General features: G+C 45.8%; 1 long non-coding RNA gene across 1 annotated transcript in view; it reads right to left on the bottom strand.

Annotated features, from left to right (window-relative positions):
• The window catches only part of LOC149286423 (uncharacterized), a 77,983-nt gene that overhangs the window by 17,875 nt on the left and 39,522 nt on the right, over positions 1-20,586 (bottom strand). Inside the window, exons 3-4 of the long non-coding RNA XR_016277613.1 lie at positions 15,148-15,191; positions 14,358-14,554 (exon numbers count right to left, since the gene is read on the bottom strand). This is a non-coding gene — a long non-coding RNA (uncharacterized LOC149286423). The remainder of the gene's footprint in view (positions 1-14,357; positions 14,555-15,147; positions 15,192-20,586) is intronic.

The following is a 20,586-nucleotide window of genomic DNA, read 5'->3' as shown; positions in this document are numbered from 1 at the left end:
TGGAAAATGGCACCAGTAGCAACGTTGGTATCTTTGGAGATGTACCGGGAAGCCAGCGCGATCGCAGCATTTCTTTGCTGTAAATGAAATGTTCATTAATGCTAAAAGTATAACAAGCTGCTTACCCACAACTACGTCTCGCACTCCCCCCCGTCAACCTTCCCCCATAATTTAGGGAGGACTTTTCCTTTTGTTGTGTTGTGTGTGTATAGAATCCAACTCATTTGAGGTCATTATCTCAGCAGTCACATCAGGGCACCTCAGTGCCTTGATTCCAGACAAGCTTTCCATCTTTTCTTTTCCTCCAATTTAAAACACAGCGGCCAACAAAGCCGAAAGAGCCCTCCTGCACCAGTGTGTGCAATTACATTTAGTCAAAATAAACACAGGGAGGGTTCAGGCTGGAGCAAAGCCTCTTCTGTTCCCATGGCAGGTGCAGGGCTACTCCAAGAGTAACATCCAACAAAGTAAACTAGGAACGATGAGCGACTGAATAGCAATAGCACGGACATTTCTATAGCGCTTCCAAGTGAACGCGGCACTCTCTAAGCGGTTTACAATCTGTAAGCCAATTGCCCCCAACAAGCTGGGGACTCATTTTACCGACCTACAAAAGGATGGAAGTCTGAGTCAACCTTGGAGCCCTAGGATAGAACTCACAACCTTGTGGCTGCAGTACTGGCATTGAACCACTCCGCTACAGAAGGACCCAATGGATCACATCTTGTATCCTTGCTGCTTTGGAGGTCTTTAAGCAGAAGCTGGATGGACATCTGTCTCTTCCAACTCTATGATTCTATGGCCTGTTACAGACAGCCAAAATAAAGCTGCTTCGAGTCACAGTGGAGGTATGGTGTTTCAATGATGCATGCGTCCTAAGAGTCCAGAAGCCACACCAAAGCCACACTCCAATCCTTAGGGCTGGAGCGTGGCTTTGGTGCAACTTCTGGACTCTTAGCACTCATGCATCATTGAAACACCATACCTCCACTGTGACTCAAAGCAGCTTTATTTTGGCTGTCTGTAACAGGCCTATGATTCAGCTGAACCGAGATGAAACAATGGGACCGATTCTCATACAGATTGAGGATTCTTCTCTTTGGTAATATTCCCGACCACATGATACATGCCCTACTTCCATCTTCAGTCGAACACATGAGGACAATGGTGAAGCTATTGAGAGTGGACAAAATAAGGACATTGCCTCCCCACCAAATAAGAATCCCTCCTCCTTCCATGAAATTTTCCTTCCAACTCCAAACGTCCACCCAAAGGAAAATATCAGGCCAAAGGTTACAAATTTGGGGATTGAAGGAAAATTTTATTGGTGTCCAGAATCCTTATTTAGGGGAGGATTGCTATCATTGGCCTGTTACAGACTGCCAAAATAAAGCTGCTTTGGGTCTCTTTGGAGGTCTGCTGTTTAAATGATGCATGGGTCCTAAGAGTCCGGAGGTCGTGCCAAAGCGACACTCCATTCCTAAGCACCGGAGTGCAGCTTTTGGTGCAGCTTCTGGATTCTTAGGATGCTCGCGCCAAAGCCACACTCCATTCCTAAGTGCTGGAGTGCAGCTTTTGGTGCAGCTTCTGGATTCTTAGGATGCATGCATCATTTAAATAGCATATCTCCAAAGAGACCCGAAGCAGCTTTATTTTGGCAGTCTGTAACAGGCCATTGTGCTCCTTGGTAGCTGCACTTGTTGGGGATGCAGCAATACAGATTAAGCAAACTTGTGAAAAAGCCTACAAGAGCAGTGGTTAAATAAATGTTGTAAATTCAATCCGCTCGGCCTTCCATCCTTTCATAGGTCAGTCAAATGAGTACCCAGCTTGTCGGGGGCAATTGGCTTACACATTGTAAACCGCTTAGTGAGTGCTAGTTCACTGAGAAGCAGTACAGAAACGTACTTGCTATTGGTATCTGGTCCAATGGAGGTTTCATAGGATGCTATAGGGGTAGCATGAGAACCCCATTTTTCAAACCAATAGCCCAACAAAAAGGAATGCGGTGGAACATTTCAGATGTGATGCTCCAAAGCCTTATACACTGCCCCACTCATCCCCTGGCATGGCTTCAATCCTGTGACAGAGAAGCAGGATATAAATAAAGTTTTATTATTGTATTATTATATTCAAGGAGAGGTTTGAAAGCTTCCACTTCAATTTTTTGGTTAACCATACCTTGCTATGTCATCCAAACTCGGATGGCCTGTGATTAATCTTTACTATGACTAGTGGAAACCAGCCAGCTGCAAGCCATTCTTTGAATCTGACCTATTTCGTGTAACCTTAGATCAAGTCAAAGGCCTAGTAGAGTATTCTCTCTAGGATTCTCTAGGTCCTTCAGTGCGACTTTTGGTTAAAGTTGACCATAGAGTTGCGCTGGAGGACATAGATATGCCTAGAGAGAACCTATTAATAAAATCCGTGGATAATCAAAGCCGCAAAATTCAAAGCCGCAAATGTGGAGGGACGAGTGTATATAAATTCCTAACAGTGAACCTTGATTTTGCCATTTTATATAAGGGACACCATTTCACTACCCATTGTATTTAATGGGACTTGAGCATTCGTGGGTTTTGATATCCACGGATGGTCTTGGAGTTAAACCCCAAGGGCCCACTGTATAAGGTTCCTTCTGCTCCTCCTTCTAGAATTTCAGACTACACTTGTCTCTCCACACTCGCTAGCAAATAACTGCAAATAACAAAAACACCATTTTTTTTACTTGAGACGACACCTGTCTAGGAATCTCTAGGTCCTCCAGGACAACTCTGTGGTCAACATCTGACAGTCACTGACCATAGGACTGCACTGGAGGAGCTACAAAGGCCTAGTAGAGTATTCTCCCTATGAATCTCTAGGTCCTTCAGTGCAACTTTTGGTTAAAGTTGACCATAGAGTTGCACCGGAGGAGCTACAAAGGCCTAGTAGAGTATTCTCTCTAGGATTCTCTAGGTCCTTCAGTGCAACTTTTGGTTAAAGTTGACCATAGAGTTGCACCGGAGGAGCTACAAAGGCCTAGTAGAGTATTCTCTCTAGGATTCTCTAGGTCCTTCAGTGCAACTTTTGGTTAAAGTTGACCATAGAGTTGCACCGGAGGAGCTACAAAGGCCTAGTAGAGTATTCTCTCTAGGATTCTCTAGGTCCTTCAGTGCAACTTTTGGTTAAAGTTGACCATAGAGTTGCACCGGAGGAGCTACAAAGGCCTAGTAGAGTATTCTCTCTAGGATTCTCTAGGTCCTTCAGTGCAACTTTTGGTTAAAGTTGACCATAGAGTTGCACCGGAGGAGCTACAAAGGCCTAGTAGAGTATTCTCTCTAGGATTCTCTAGGTCCTTCAGTGCAACTTTTGGTTAAAGTTGACCATAGAGTTGCACCGGAGGAGCTACAAAGGCCTAGTAGAGTATTCTCTCTAGGATTCTCTAGGTCCTTCAGTGCAACTTTTGGTTAAAGTTGACCATAGAGTTGCACCGGAGGAGCTACAAAGGCCTAGTAGAGTATTCTCTCTAGGATTCTCTAGGTCCTTCAGTGCAACTTTTGGTTAAAGTTGACCCTAGAGTTGCACTGGAGGACCTAGATATTCCTAGAGAGAACATGTTCATCAAATCCGTGAATAATCAAAGCCGCAAATATCAAAAGCACAAATATGGAGGGATGAGTGTATTTCATGAGCACAACGGACGACAAAACTAAGGGGGCTGGATGGAGGGCATCTTAAACACTTTGCGCTGCTCGATGCAAAGGGTTTACCTAGTTTCAGAATTAAGATATCGTTCCGGTACTGATCAAGAAAATGGGGATATGAACAGATCGCCACAGGGCATAAATGATGCTCCGCTCAGACGCTCTATTCCCTCGCCTGCTCTTTCCCTCTGCAAAACATGCCATCGTGATTGATTGACTTGAGCACTCAGAATATCCAGTTCCTATTACTTCAACTTACCGCCGCCTTCGCTCCGAAAATAAAGAGGTGAAGAGGAGAGGAGCCATTCTTTTGCCGTGGCACCCCTCCCGTAACCAGCCTGCCTGGCGGTGATATATTGGGGCGAAAGACGCCAAGAGAATAAGGGGCCGACTCTGAATGATAAAACTACAGCCGTTTTCCCTCATTGGAAAATGATCCCCCGTTCATACTTAACTCAAGGTTGACGCGGCAAGAAAAGAACACCTGGTTCAAGATTATTCTTTTCTCAAGAAAGAAAGAAAGAAAGAAAGAAAGAAAGAAAGAAAGCCAGCTCAAGGAGGACACTTCAGCAGCAAGGTCTCCTGCTGGAAGAAGAGAAGTGCAGCTCATCGTACAGACAACTAAGGACAAGGTGGAGAAAACCCAACAAGCCTTTCCTTTGCAAAACCTTCATACCAAACAGGGAGTTAAATAAGAAAGGATGCAGCGCTGTAGAGTTTGTTGAACTGGATCAAATGAGAGTCTGTCCCCGCCATCGCCTCTGCTTCCTCTCTCCCTCCAAGTTAATGTTTTGGCACCTGTTTGACAGAGGCCAACTGGACCGCCGGCCTCCATTTGGCTCAATGGGATGTCTAGCTTGGCTTGGGCTAAGCACTCACACAGCTTCGGAGGGCCTTAATCTGGTGGAAAGACCCAATAAAGAGGGACCCCCCCCCCCAAGGCAGGTGACTTATCCCATCTCCTTGGCAGCCAGCTTCTTGGCTCCTCCAAGAGATGCAATCTTCCCCCAAACCACTGGCTTGACAATGCTTGGATGTGCCTTCCAGCACCGCTGCCGTTGTCTTTCACAGTGCCAAGGTTCCTGATGCCTGACAACCCTTTCACAGGGCACAGGAAAACAGCTGGCACCATGGTTTGGGCTGTACATCATCCCATCTCCCTGCCAAGAGGATGGGTGAGGCAGTTTACTTGTCCTGTGCAGACAGGGCTGCAATCTTAACACATTTGTTAAGGCTAATCCTTTTTTTGTTTCGTTTCTTCAGTGTTGCTTTCCCGTTTGTCCTTTCCCGATGCCTGCAGGACGATCAGAAGCCCAGGTGCGGACTATATGGGAAAATATATTGCCGCTAAGGTTTATAACAAACCGCAGCCGCAACCAGAAAGATTTATGCACTCCCTCTATTGAGACCGTAATCCTCAAAAGGTGATATCAAAATAACGAGTCGGCCCCTGATTTATGTTGACAAAAGAGCCAGTAAACTGTCAGCATGGCAGACAGAAAGGCTATCAGAGGCTCATGGATACATGCCGCACAGCTCCTACCGATGGGTGCTGTGTATCAATAGTCGGAATAATATGCCATCACCATCGGTTACAGCAGAGGAGAAGAAACATCAGGTCTGTGAGATCTAATTGGGGTTGTCTCGTTTTAAGACAACTCCTTGATCCTCTAACCAAAGTGGTGGCAAAAGAAAGGCATTCAGAATGCTGAGCCCGGGAATTTGTATTGAGCATCAAAACTAACTGGAGGTCACACTCCTTTGATACACAAGGACAAATTCACTCACACAAAGCGGGAGCCAGTGGGACATAAGACTATGGCCTGTTACAGACTGCCAAAATAAAGCTGCTTGGGGTCTCTTTGGAGGTATGCTGTTTAAATGATGCATGGGTCCTACAAGTCCGGAGGTCGTGCCAAAGCCACACTCCATTCCTAAGTGTAGCTTTGGTGCAGCTACCGGATTCTTAGGATGCATGCATCATTTAAACAGCATACCTCCAAAGAGACCCCAAGCAGCTTTATTTTGGCAGTCTGTAACAGGCCTATGACTCTGGAGACCAGAGTTCAATTCCTCACCAGCCGTGAAACCTATTAAGTGACTTTGGACAAGTCACATAGTCTCAGCCTGAGAGAAAGGCAATTGCAAACCTCCTCTGAACAAATCTTGCCAAGAAAAACCCCATGCTAGGTTTGCCTTAGGGTCGCCATAAGTCAGAAACGACTTGAAGGCACACAGCAACAACAAACCTAAAGAGACTGATAAAATTTAAAATCGGAGTTGCCTAAAATGTACATTACAAAAGTTAACAGCAATACTATTAAGAATACAAAGGCCTGTTACAGACTGCCAAAATAAAGCTGCTTTGGGTCTCTTTGGAGGTATGCTATTTAAATGATGCATGGGTCCTAAGAGTCCGGAGGTCGTGCCAAAGCCACACTCCATTCCTAAGCACCGGAGGGCAGCTTTTGGTGCAGCTTCCGGATTCTTAGGATGCATGCATCATTTAAATAGCATACCTCCAAAGAGATCCGAAGCAGCTTTATTTTGGCAGTCTGTAACAGGCCAAAGATATAGTTGTGTTAGTCTGTAGGATCAGTATGTAGAGAGATCTTGAAGCACCTTTGGGACTAACTAAAGGAAAAAGTTGGCCACATGAGCTTTCATAGACTTCAGTCTACTTCCTCAGATGCATTTGGTGAGGTGGAAGCCAGGGACAAACTTATACCGTCCTACCTCCATTCTCGCGGTCTTCAGACTTGCGTCCCTCCCTTATGCGCGAGAGATGAACGGAGGGGGAAAGAATGGGGTGCACCCTTGCGCACCTATCTTCAAGCCAATGAGGCTTGAATATAAGCGAACATTTTCGCAAGGGGGTCCAGAACGAATCCCCACAGAAAAGAAGGGCCAACTGTATACGTCAATTCAAATTCAAAATCCTTTCAGGATGGAAATGAAGTAACAAACCTAGTTTTAATGATTGTCGTTTGTGAACAAAGGCATTGGGAACTAGCCTTTGTGCGCGGCTAGTAGTAAAGGGTTTGGCAATGAAACTAGCATATGGTGAAGAGAATAGATGAATGAATGAATGAATGAATGAATGAATGAATGAGATTTATTTATATACCGCCATTCCTTCGATCACGGCGGTTTACAAGATGAGTATAGGGTGCCTTCATGAGGATGGAGTCAGATAGTGTCCTGTGCCAAGAAGCCCTTATCTTTGTTCAATCCATTGCTGAGGGACATAGTATGTAGATGAGCTCCAGTACTATCTGTCCCAGGCTTCCACTCCGCCATATGCATCTGAGGAAGCAGACTTTAATCTACGAAAGCTCATGCTGCCAACTTCTTTCTTTCAGTTACTCTCAGAGGTACTATTAAGAATAGTTACCCTAAAGGCACCAGACCCTGTCTGATCTTGGAAGCTAAGCTGTGTCATCCATTACTTGGATGAGAGACCGCTGCAGTGCTATTAGTTGAGGAAGGAACTGGCACAATCATGTCTCTGACTATTCCTTGCTGAAGAAAGCCCTGTGAAATTCATGGAGTCACCATAAGTTGTCAGATGACTTGAAGGCACATGCACACATATGATATCAAGCAGGATAAAACCATTACCTCCATAAATGCATCACTTAAGCATTAGTGGGGACTGGGTTTCTACAGATAACCTGGAGATCTTGCAATGGCATCCAGATCGCCCTTCTTACGCTGAGCTTAGATAGTGTTTGGAAATCCTGTCTGGCCACATTGCTCTTCTTGTCTCTCCGATGCCTAGTATGTACTTCGAAGGATTTTCAAAGTCAAACAGGCAGTGTTGCAGTGGCAACATTTGACGTGTGGACCTGCATTGGGACAATCTCTGCAACAACTCTCCCATGGGAAGTTCAAAAGGACAAGCGGCTGCGCCGATCTAAAACCACTTCTAGCAGTTTTCATCTCTACAAGGAAAAAAGTCTTCGGTAAAACCACCACCAAATACTTTGGATAGCTCATAAGAAGATGTCATTGCTTAGAAAAAACTATTTCTCCTCCCTAAGTGCCGCAGCTAAATGCAGACGAAGCAAAAGAGTCCAAGGTCCAAGAAAGGTCACAGACTCAATGTTGGAAGTGAGTACAAGGTCCATTTAGTTCATCCAGAGAGATGGCCATCCAACCTCTGTTTAAAGACCTTCGATGAAGAGGAGCCCACCACTCTCTAAGGCACACTCAGGAAAAGGGAAGTAAGCATGCATATAGGCACATGAGTCCAAGGCCTGTTACAGACTGCCAAAATACAGCTGCTTCGGGTCTCTTTGGAGGTATGCTGTTTCAATGATACATGCATCCTAAGAATCCAGAAGCTGCACCAAAGCTGCACTCCAGTGCTTAGGAATGGAGTGTGGTTTGGCGCGAGCATCCTAAGAATCCAGAAGCTGCACCAAAGCTGCCCTCCAGTGCTTAGGAATGGAGTGTGGCTTTGGCGCGAGCATCCTAAGAATCCAGAAGCTGCACCAAAGCTGCCCTCCAGTGCTTAGGAATGGAGTGTGGCTTTGGCGCGAGCATCCTAAGAATCCAGAAGCTGCACCAAAGCTGCACTCCAGTGCTTAGGAATGGAGTGTGGTTTGGCGCGAGCATCCTAAGAATCCAGAAGCTGCACCAAAGCTGCCCTCCAGTGCTTAGGAATGGAGTGTGGCTTTGGCGCGAGCATCCTAAGAATCCAGAAGCTGCACCAAAGCTGCACTCCAGCGCTTAGGAATGGAGTGTGGCTTTGGCGCGACCTCCGGACTCTTAGGACCCATGCATCATTTAAATAGCATACCTCCAAAGAGACCTGAAGCAGCTTTATTTTGGCAGTCTGTAACAGGCCCAAGAAAGATATCACTGTGTGATGGATTTTTGTTGTTACTGGAATCGCTTGAAACTATGCACATGTAAACACATTTAGGCTTTGCATAGGGTAGCAAGCATAGCAATAGCATTTACATTTCTATATCGCTTCATTGTGAATTAAGTAAGCACTCTCTAAACAGTTTACAGTTGGTAAACCAATTGCCCCCAACAAGCTGGGTATGATATTGGAGATTATCACATGGGGACAAGATAAGGGCGGGATCACTCCCCCATCCTTATCCCATCCTAATGGCGCGAAAGGCTTTCAAATCTTTGCGCCGATCCTATCATTAACCTGTCGTTAAAGCGGCATTGTATTAACGTGAACTTCTGTTAATACAAAAGGTTGGCCAATGTCACTTTAATGGCAGGTTAGTGTCAGGTTAATGGCGGGATCAGCACAACTTCATCTGAAAGTCTTTCACGCCATTGCCGTCATTCACACTTCCCAGAAAGGGTAAGTGCAAATGCAGTGTGAAAATCCTTTCCACGACTGCGCAGTTAGGACGAGACAGGGACGAGACGTCCCTTCTGGGATAATCTCCATTGTCATTTTAAGGTATTATTTTAATATAGCTAGTTTGTTTGTGTCACAGTTCTTGCCATTACATCCAAACATTATGATTTGTGGGTAAAATCAGTACCAAAAAAAACATTCCTAAGGAGTCTGTTTGATGTGGTCTAGGAGGAAGGAGGTCAATGGGAAGCAATACCCTGAGTTATCGCACCTGGACACCAATCCTAGTGATGCCACTGGGTTGAATCAGTGATTACAGGTCACACCAATACACACTCAATCCCCCATTTTTGCGGCTTTGATATTTGTGGATATGATCATTCACGGATTTGATTAATATATTTTCTCTAGGAAACTCTAGATCTTCCAGTGCAACTCTATGGTCAACTTTAACTAAAAGTCGCACTGAAAGACCTAGTAATTCCTAGAGAGGATACTCTACTAGACCTTTGTAGCTCCTCCAGGGCAGTTCTATGGTCAGTGTCTGTCGGACATTGACCACAGAGTTGCACTAAAAGACCTAGAGATTGCTAGAGAGGATACTCTACTAGGCCTTTGTAGCTCCTCCAGCGCAGTTCTATGGTCAGTGTCTGTCGGACATTGACCACAGAGTTGCACTAAAAGACCTAGAGATTGCTAGAGAGGATACTCTACTAGGCCTTTGTAGCTCCTCCAGTGCAGTTCTATGGTCAGTGTCTGTCGGACGTTGACCACAGAGTTGTCCTGGAGGACCTGGAGATTCCTAGAGAGGACACTCTACTAGGCCTTTGTAGCTCCTCCAGTGCAGTTCTATGGTCAGTGTCTGTCGGACGTTGACCACAGAGTTGTCCTGGAGGACCTGGAGATTCCTAGAGAGGATACTCTACTAGGCCTTTGTAGCTCCTCCAGTGCAGTTCTATGGTCAGTGTCTGTCGGACATTGACCACAGAGTTGCACTAAAAGACCTAGAGATTCCTAGAGAGAACACTCCACTAGGCCTTTGTAGCTCCTCCAGCGCAATGTCTGGCAGATTGTGACCACAGAGTTGCACTGGAGGACCTAGAGATACCTAGAGAGGTGTCCTTCAAGTAAAAACATGGTGTTTTTGTTATTTGTGGTTTTTCCATATTCACAGGGATCTTGTGCTCCTAACCCTAGCGAATATGGAGGGATAAGTGTACTTTGGGCATTTCAAGTGCAACCAATGCAATTCCTCCCTTGAGACCACAAAAGAAGGCTTTAGAGGGGGAAAGTGAAGACAGCACGCCTTTGTTACCAAGCCTGGCGCATCCTACAGCCATGTTTCTCGCTGCAAGGAGCAGCTGCTTCGAGTTAATAATTCTGTGACAAGCGGCTCTCATTGCAATGTTGAAAAAAGAAAACCCTCACATTCAGCCGTCAATACCGATAGTCAATGACATCACATAAATGCAACATCAACAGAACGCCCCGCGCCAGGCCTCTATCGATCACAGCGCGCGGGGGGGGGTGTTCATCTCATTGGGCCTTGGGGGTATCACATGACTAAGTCTATTAGTGCAAGTGGGTCAAAGAAAAAGTAAGGTCAGCAATTGCAGCGCACGGGCGAGGCGCGACAAAAGCGCGGCCGTTCGACTCCGGGACCCGCTTAGGATGCAAACCCTCCCTGTCAATGGTTAAAAAATCTCATCTTGCATATCCTTGTCTGCTGTGGTTTGTATCAATCCAAATAAAACTCCGGCACAGTCGAGTTCATTCTTTAAGGAGGGTGGGGAAAAAGACAAAAGGTATTCTACTTAGCACCTTCACAACACATCGCTTTTCACAATACGCGGCCATTAGCAATCAGCCTGCCATTCTGGTCCATTTCATAGAAAATCAAGAGGCAAAATAATTGAGTCAATGGGAACACAAAAGGGATTGCTTCTCCAGGCCTGCGCCGCGACCGGGTTGAAAACGTAAAAGCGCCAGAAATCAAAAAGAAGAAAGAGAGAATTGATTTGATTCACTGCTGCAGGAGAGACTGGGTTGAACACTAGATTTTTCTCCCCGTTTTTATTTTTCGTGCACGTCTCCAAAAAGGTTTGGATTTTGCTTTTTTTAAAACGGAAGAGCAAAGAGGAGAACTTTACACCGGAGATACAAAGGAGAGCACTTTCGATCAGACTGAAGGCTTGAGACGGGAAGAGGCGCGAACATTTCTGCAGTTCGATTTAGGCCTGTTGCAGACTGCCAAAATAAAGCTGCTTCGGGTCTCTTTGGAGGTATGCTGTTTAAATGATGCATGGGTCCTAAGAGTCCGGATGCTGCACCAAAGCTGCTTGGGGTCTCTTTGGAGGTATGCTGTTTAAATGATGCATGGGTCCTAAGAGTCCGGATGCTGCACCAAAGCTGCTTCGGGTCTCTTTGGAGGTATGCTGTTTAAATGATGCATGGGTCCTAAGAGTCCGGAAGCTGCACCAAAGCTGCTTCGGGTCTCTTTGGAGGTATGCTGTTTAAATGATGCATGGGTCCTAAGAGTCCGGATGCTGCACCAAAGCTGCTTCGGGTCTCTTTGGAGGTATGCTGTTTAAATGATGCATGGGTCCTAAGAGTCCGGAAGCTGCACCAAAGCTGCTTCGGGTCTCTTTGGAGGTATGCTATTTAAATGATGCATGGGTCCTAAGAGTCCGGATGCTGCACCAAAGCTGCTTCGGGTCTCTTTGGAGGTATGCTATTTAAATGATGCATGGGTCCTAAGAGTCCGGAGGTCGCACCAAAGCCACACTCCATTCCTAAGCACCGGAGAGCAGCTTTGGTGCAGCTTCCGGATTCTTAGGATGCATGCATCATTTAAACAGCATACCTCCAAAGAGACCCCAAGCAGCTTTATTTGGGCAGTCTGTAACAGGCCATTAATTACTTCTAATCCCTCATTTTAAAGCTGCAGTGGTTGTTATTGTCGTGTTGTGCCTTCAAGTAATTTTGCAATTGGGTTTTCTTGGCAAGACTTGTTCAGAGGAGGCTTGCCTTTGCCTTGTTCTGAGGCTGAGTGTGTGTGACCTGTCCAAAGTCAGTCAGTAGATCTCCGTGGCTGAGTAAAGGATTCAAACCATGGTCTCCAGGGTCCTAGTCCAACACTCAAACTACTGCATATCACAACGGTGGGGAAAGTGTAGCCTCTGAACCTAACATGGCTGACAAAACCAACTTTTGAGCTCCCCAAACTGACTCTCCTTGCAATAAGAATGCGATTAGGAAACTAAAAACCTGACACTTCAAGTCTCTGAAGTCAGGCAACGGATATGCGTCCAAGGAATCAAAACAGCTTTTCTTAGGAGGAAAGTCTATACACGATGCCCTTGCTTGGTATCAGTTTGGAGACCCTAGGAAAAGGCACGGTTTGGAGGGAAGACAGAGAATGTATCTTGAAGGGAACTGGGAAAAAGAATTCTTTGCTTCACATGACATACACACTGGAGTAGGATTCAGAGACACAGCCATGTTAGTCTGGAAAATATGCAAAGGGATCTTGTAGCACCTTTCTTAATCAGTGTTATATCAGGAACGCTACACATAGTCAGACCTCCACATCCATCAAGCATCCACAGCTTGAAAATATTTTAAATATATATAAATTGCACAAAGCAAACCTTGATTTTGCCATTTTATCTCAGGGGCACCATTTTATTATGCCATTTGAGGAGACATGAGCATCCGCAGATTTTGGTATCCACGGAGGGTCCTGGAACCAAGCCCTAGCAGATACTAAGGGGCCACCATTTTGTAGAACTGGCTGTTCTTGGCCAGTTTATCGCATCTCCTTTCTGGTTCCCAGCCGGCACGCACCACATCCCCAAACTCCCTCCACCATTCATAGGGCCCTCCATCCATCCTGGCTTTAGGCAACATCTTTCCTCCTACCTTTGTACAACAACCATAGCTAAAACTGAACTTGCCACCATACTGGAGCGTGTCCAAAGGAGGGCGACAAAAATGGTGAAGGGTCTGGAGACCATGCCCTATGAGGAACGACTTAGGGAGCTGGGGATGTTTAGCCTGGAGAAAAGAAGGTTAAGAGGTGATATGATAGCCCTGTTTAAATACTTGAAGGGATGTCATGTTGAAGAGGGAGCAAGCTTGTTTTCTGCTGCTCCAGAGACTAGAACATGGAACAATGGATGCAAGCTACAGGAAAAGAGATTCCACCTGAACATTAGGAGGAACTTCCTGACAGTAAGGGCTGTTCGACAGTGGAATGCACTCCCTCGGAGGGTGATAGAGTCTCCTTCCTTGGAGGTCTTTAAACAGAGGCTGGATGGCCATCTGTCAGGGATGCTTTGAATTGGATTTCCTGCATGGCAGAATGGGGTTGGACTGGATGGCCCTAGTGGTCTCTTCCAACTCTACGATTCTATGATTCTATGATTCATATCACCACACCCACAAGTTTTGCATTTCTATGGCTATTCATACAGTTTGGTTATAAAAGTCCTTCCTTGGTACAAGTTCACGCGTCTGAGGACATACTGGTAGATGAAGCCTGCGAAAGCTGATGTTACAACATCTTTTGCATGGTTAGTCTCAAAGGTCCCTTTACAAGAGGCATGCACATGTTCTTTTGCATAATGGCATACACATGCTCTTTTTTGTCCTTCCCTGGTTGAGTAACGTTGGCATGTTTTTGAGACAAATTCCTGACTCACCAAAAGCAAACACAAGGCAACTGTGCCCAAACCTTGCTCCTATGGAGGAAAATCCTCTCTATCTCTGTTTTCAGGCTTTGGAGCAATGTACTAACAGAGCCAGCATGGCATGGAAAACATGGACTGAAAGCCATTCTTCTCACGTAACATTGAGTTTATCCAACTGAATGCACTGGCCAAATATCATACAAAAAAGGCAGGCTATTTCCATAAAGAGCCTGTGTACCGAAGTGGTAAGAATGGAGAATGGGGGACTTGGAAGGTCCAGGTTCAAATCCTTACACAGCCATGACTCCTATTTAGATGGACTGTTCATATTTTCTCAGCCTGACCTACCTCAATATGTTATTCAAAGTGAAGGTGACGGAGAGAAGTGCACATCGCCTCAAGCTTTCTGGAGGAAAGGTAGGATATAAATGTAATGAATACATCACTCATTGACGCGTTGCTATAAGGTGCAGTAAAGACCACTAGCTTTAAAAGGAGGTTGGACAAATTCCTAAAGGAGGAGGAGAGGGGAGGAAGAGGGAGCTGTAGCTATCTGTCATTTTGATGATATAGTAATTTTATTTCACAAGACAATATATGACTAAGCGCTAGCTGCTGGGGGAACAACAGTGAGAGAAAAGCTAGTACCTTCATGCTTGAGCTTGGGGGCTTCCCATTGGTGTAGTGACTTGGGCGTAGCATGGTGCAAGGCATTGGACCAGATGAATCGCTGGCTTGATCTGGCTGAGCATCTCTTATGGACTTGGGAGGTAATGTGGTGGGAGGACATGACTTGCATTGCCTTGGGCAAGGAAAAGGCCACTGCCGCCCGCTCTCCTTCCACCCTGCGAGGAAGATAAAATGGCAAGATTAGCAAGGATTGCATGCCCTGGAAAGCAATGTCCCCGTGGGGCTCTGTCACATCCCGTCATGGACGCCCCATTTGGGGGCCGCTTCCTTCCTCGGTATTTTTTAGTGGCAGCATGAGAAATGTGGAAAGCCTCCTCTGCAAGCATGCCCTTCTAAGATAGCAACCTAAGGGCTCTTGGGCTCCCTTTAAGAGCATTAAGCCATACATTCAGCAGCGCACAATAGTGCTTAAATTGAAGTTAAAGTTGGGGGGGGGGGCTTTTAAGGCTGCTGTGAACGTCCTTAATGAAGTCCATGCGCTCTCTGCTGACGCAGCGGGGACATTCAATTCCGCTGCTGTAGCAGCCTGATTTGATGTGTTGACGAACCAGCCACATTTGCTATAATAAGAAGTGTTTATTTGAATAATAAGGTCACCGAGTTAAGTAGTTGGTATTCCAGGCGTATGGAACGCTTTGCGCAGTGTCACTAATAATTAAAGCCTCCCTACTCCCCCCCCAAAGGGACCGAGGGAAGATTCATCCGGATGCTTTCCCCAAATATACTCCATTGTCTCGAAGAAACTCACCAGGGCGGCCAAGTGATCTTCGAAGTTCATTAACGTCTTCCAATCTAGAGCCGGGGCAAACAAATTGGATCGAATTAGCATGTCATACACTCACAGCGTAGCCAGCATTAGTCTCCATTTTAGAGGGGTAGTTTATTTTAATGGGGAATTCTGCTGCTGCCACACTGCCGAATTAATGTAGTTTGGCACTGCTTTAATTGCGATGGCTCCATCCTACGGAAAACTGGGATTGGCAGTTTGTTGTGGCACCAGAGCACTCCGACAGAGAAGGCGAAATACCGCATAACACTACAAATCCCAGAACTCCATCGCCTTGAGCCATGGCCGTTAAAGCCCTGTCAAACTGCATTAATTCTGCAGTGTAGATACAGCCAGGGAGTAACAAGGCTCATAAGACTTAGAAGTTTATCACACAAAGGAGATCGGGAGTTCATCCCGCAAATATCCCAGAAAAATCACATAATTACGCAAAACGATTTTGCAGGACGACACACAAAACCCAACATTAAAGCGGTCGCAAAGAAGCATTAACGCTCATCGTTTTGCTTTCGGGATTTCGGCGGCAATGCATCTCCGATATCGCTTTATTTGCACGGTTGCGTGCGATAATCATCCGTGCAATTACTCGCCATTTCCGCTTCGTTTACGAGATGCTTTAATCTCTCTTTAATGCCGAAATTAGGCCCAGTGTGATAAACTCCTTAGAAGACAAGGGCATGAATTCCATTGTTAGACCCATTGTAACAACAATTCATAGAATCACAGAGTTGGAAGAGACCACAAGGGCCATCCAGTCCAATGGAATAATTTGGGATAAATCAAAATGGCAGCATCTCACTGGGTTACACATTGTTGCACCACCTGCCATCCTCAAAACCTACCTCATGCAAAGTCCGTTCAGAGCTAGCTTGGCCACTTGATAGCCCTGTTTAAATATTTGAAAGGATGTCATATTGAGGAGGGAGCAAGCTTGTTTTCTGCTGCTCCAGAGAACAGGACCCGGAACAATGGATGCAAGCTACAGGAAAAGAGATTCCACCTGAACATTAGGAGGAACTTCCTGACAGTAAGGGCTGTTAGGCAGTGGAATGCACTCCCTCGGAGGGTGATAGAGTCTCCTTCCTTGGAGGTCTTTAAACAGAGGCTGGATGGCCATCTGTCAGGGATGCTTTGATTTGGATTTCCTGCATGGCAGGGGGTTGGACTGGATGGCCCTGGTGGTCTCTTCCAACTCTACGATTCTATGATTCTATGATTCTATGATTCTAAGCTGATATTGCAAGAAAAATCTTATTTGTATGGCCTTTTAAATGAAATCATAGAATCATCGAGTTGGAAGAGACCCCAAGGGCGATCCAGTCCCTGCCATACATGAAGACACAACCAAAGCACTCCCAACAGAGGGCCATTCAGCTCCTGTTTAGAAACATCCAAAGGAGGAGACTCCACTACAATCCAAGGCAGCATCTTCCACTGTCAATAAATTCTTCCTAATGTGTAGATGGAATATAACCTACACTGATGAGAAAGAGAAGGATGAAGCAGAGTAACCCTAGCTACTAGAGCTCTGGGCAGCCCTGAAGAGTGTAACATGAAGTATGAAAATAGAAAATACTTGGCAACAGATCCACCAAGCCATCAGGGACCAAGAGGAAAATGAACGCAGTCTATGGGGATGCAAGGCAGTGGTTCACATTGGCAAGAGAAATTCATCTGCTTTGGTCCCGAAAGTTGAACTTCTACCAGTGGATATTTCCTCATACCCAAAAAAATCTTCTTCTCTTCCAATCGTCAATCTGCAGGGACTGGGCTGGCCATGGATGGACACTGCTTCGTGGCAAAGTTCACCTCAACCGGGGCTGCATCTGTACTAAAGAAATAACGCAGTTTGATACCACTTTAACTGCCATGGGCCAATGCAACAGAACTCTAGGATTTGGAGTTTTGTGAGATATTTTGTCAAAGAGCTCTGGTGCCAGAACAACCTACAAAGCCCCTAATTCCTTAGCATTAAAGTGTTGTCAAACTGCATTTCTTCTGTGGTGCAGATGCAGCCGGGGATATTGTTCACCGCTGGCCTACTCTCTTCTCAATCTTACTATATGACTTTGTACAGCGCTGTGTATAATTACAGCGCTTTAGAAATGAAGTTTAATAATAATAATAATAATAATAATAATAATCGCAAAATCTCAGACGCCAATAAAGACCCTGTGCTTTTTTATTTTGCCACCCGCTGCTCAAATACCATACGGCTTCTTTCTGCCATTGCGTTTCTCTACTATATAAGGGCACCAGCATCCCCTAGAAGTGTCGGAGGTGTTAGAGAGGGTATTAAAAAGGTGTCTAGGGCCTGTTACAGACTGCCAAAATAAAGCTGCTTGGGGTCTCTTTGGAGGTATGCTGTTTAAATGATGCATGGGTCCTAAGAGTCCGGAGGTCGCGCCAAAGCCACACTCCATTCCTAAGCACCGGAGTGCAGCTTTTGGTGCAGCTTCTGGATTCTTAGGACGCATGCATCATTTAAACAGCATACCTCCAAAGAGACCCGAAGCAGCTTTATTTTGGCAGTCTGTAACAGGCCAATGGTAGAATAGCGGGGATTATGGTAAAAGTCTAAGGCGGGTTACAAACCGCCACTTGGGACGTCCTCAGGACGTCCCAGTTTAAAAAAGGGGCGTCTCTTCCAGACTATTCCTGTTACGGACTCTGTCCGCGGCTCCCTTGCGGAGCAAACAGCAGCGCCGAGAGACCGCCGCAAAGCGGCGGTTTGTAACACCTCCCCGTAAGGTATGAAATAAGACCCAAAGGTGGTCAAGTCATTGATAAGAAAACAGAAGAAGGGGGGAAAAACATCACCCCAGGAGTATAATTATTTTTTCATTTCCATTATTCGGTCTCAAAAGCACCTTGAGACTTAGCTGGCATTCCCTCTTCCCACTCCCAACCCACCTTTTATTTCCTTTTACTACGTAATATTCCTGGTACAGTGCTACCTCGGGTTACGAAATTAATTCGTTCCGCGGCGCCGTTCGTAACCCGATACATTTCGCAACCCGAAAAGGCTTTCCGTTAGCGCTGGAAAGCCGCTAGCCGCGCTTCGCATTTGAATTTTGCGCCGAAACGCGCCGAAATGAATTTCGTAACCCGAAAAATCTTTCGTTACCCGGAACAGTTTTTTCCAATCTAACTTTTTCGTACCCCGGAAATTTCGTAACGCGATCAATTCGTATCCCGGGGTACCACTGTATTCACATTGCCGCTACTGTCGTTCTTGCAGAAATAAATAAGTAAAGGGCAAGACTACTTGAAACAAACACTCCAGGCTTTAGAGCCAGCCATCGCATGCTGCACATTCGAGACAACATTCCCCCGAACCTAACTTTACTACTTTCTTTGGTGCTTTCACAACTCGGAATTGTGTACTGAATTTTGTTTTATACAGCAAATATTGATGCAGGAACATCCCGAAAGTAAAAAGCTGCCGGTTTTCTCCGCTTTAACTGCGGTTTAACTTTGCGTTATTTCGTTTTGGAAGCAATTCGGTGTGATAAACTCCCCGAATTTGCAAGTCCTGTTTGAAGAGTTGAATTTACTTTAAGCTGTGTTTAACTCTCGTTTGCCCGCGGGATCTCGCTAGTGTGATAAACCTCTAAGAAATCATAGAATAATAGAACTGGAAGAGACTCCAAGGGCCATCCAGTCCAACCCTATACATGGAAGGCATATACCAGTGATGGCGAACCTATGGCAAGCGTGCCAGAGGTGGCACTCAGAGCCCTCTCTGTGGGCAAATGTGCCGTCGCCCCAGCACAAAGTTTGCCAGAGTTTGTTACTAGAAAGCCAGAGGGACGTGGCACTTTGCAATAAATAAGTGGGTCTTGGGTTGCAGTTTGGGCACCCGGCCTCGAAAGGTTCACCATCACTGACCTAGAGCACTGATGGTGAACCTATGGCACGTGTGCCAGAGGTGGCACCCAGAGCCCTCTCTGTGGACAAATGTGCCGTCGCCCCAGTACAGAGTTTGCCAGAGATTGTTACTAGAAAGCCAGAGGGACATGGCACTTTGCAATAAATAAGTGGGTCTTGGGTTGCAGTTTGGGCACTTGGCTTTGAAAAGGTTCACCATCACTGGCATATACAATCCAAGCATTCCCAAAAGATGGCCATCCAGCCTCTGCTTAAAAACCTCCAAAGAAGGAGACTCCGCCATCCAAGGCAGCGTCTTCCTCTGTCGAATTACCTTTACTGTCTGGAGGTTCTTCCTAATGGTTGAGAGGTGGAATCTCTTTTCCCGTAGTTTGCATCCATTGCTCCATGGTCTAGTCTCTCCATTGTAAGCATGACTAAAAAGCACATTGAGTAACCCCACATTTGCAATTCCCCTTCAAGAAATGTGTCTATCTGGCAGCCTGTCCTCAACGCAAATAAGGAGATGGGATGGTTCCTTCTAAAGTTTTCATCTATGACCCGCCTTTGGTCCTTTCTGAGAGAAAGGCGGCATACCAATTAATTTCAATGCAAGGAACAAATGAAAGGAATAATTTAAACGTAGATTCAGTCAAGGGTTTGATGCCGATCAAATACAATTTTAAGCATTTGTCTCGCTCAGGGGTCTGCAAGTATACTGCAAGCCAACAAGGCATTTTAATAATGTTCATCAGGAAAATATGGTGGCGTCCATAATAAGGACACTTATAAATGAACTATAAAAAATGAATTCAAAGATATAGCCGTGTTACTCTGTAGGCTCAGTACGGAGAGAGATTTTGCAGCACCTTTGAGACTAGCTAAGGAAAGAAGTTGGCAGGCCATTATTCCTCTCACCATCACTGACTGGGGACGATGGTTGGTGTAGTCCATATGACTGGTGGGCGGATGGTTTTTCAGCAGGCTACCACTTTGGCTGGCATGGCTTCAGCCCCTTTACCTTTCACTTTTAAGCCCCAGCTGGGAATTGCCACCCATTTGTAAATGCAGCCCTGAGAAAGGATGTAGCACTTAAGCCCCTGCGGCGAAGGATCCCGAAGTATGGCTCTTTTGAAGGCTATTGTATTATAACATTGTCCACATCATTGTGACTGCCCAAAATTGCCTTCCACTCTGGAGTAATTCCCCCCAAGCCACAGGTAAAAGAAGGACAGCTTAATGAATTTAGGTCTTTGTGGCTGTTCCCAGCAATTCCTCAAGGGATGCGTGGCAAGGAGAGCCTCTGAAGTGTTTTGCCTGTTCCATGGCGGGAGGGCCGGGAACGATTAATGCTCCCGAGTTATTGGCATGTTTCAAGAGCCCATCGCTGATCCATCTACAAGCCGTGCATATTCCACAGAGACACTTGACCTTCAATTAAAGCAAAAGACTGCTTATTTGCAGCACCTTTCCGATAGTGGCACTGAAAGATTAACAAGCGAACCCCAATTATAAAAGCTGAGCGCTCTG

This window comes from Sceloporus occidentalis, unplaced genomic scaffold, assembly GCF_023333645.1.
Source record: "Sceloporus occidentalis isolate IW3139 unplaced genomic scaffold, rSceOcc1.0.p SCAF_69, whole genome shotgun sequence".
Lineage (NCBI taxonomy): Eukaryota > Metazoa > Chordata > Lepidosauria > Squamata > Phrynosomatidae > Sceloporus > Sceloporus occidentalis.
The sequence above is the reverse complement of the archived record's forward strand: the minus strand, read 5'-3'. Positions and strand labels throughout refer to the sequence as shown.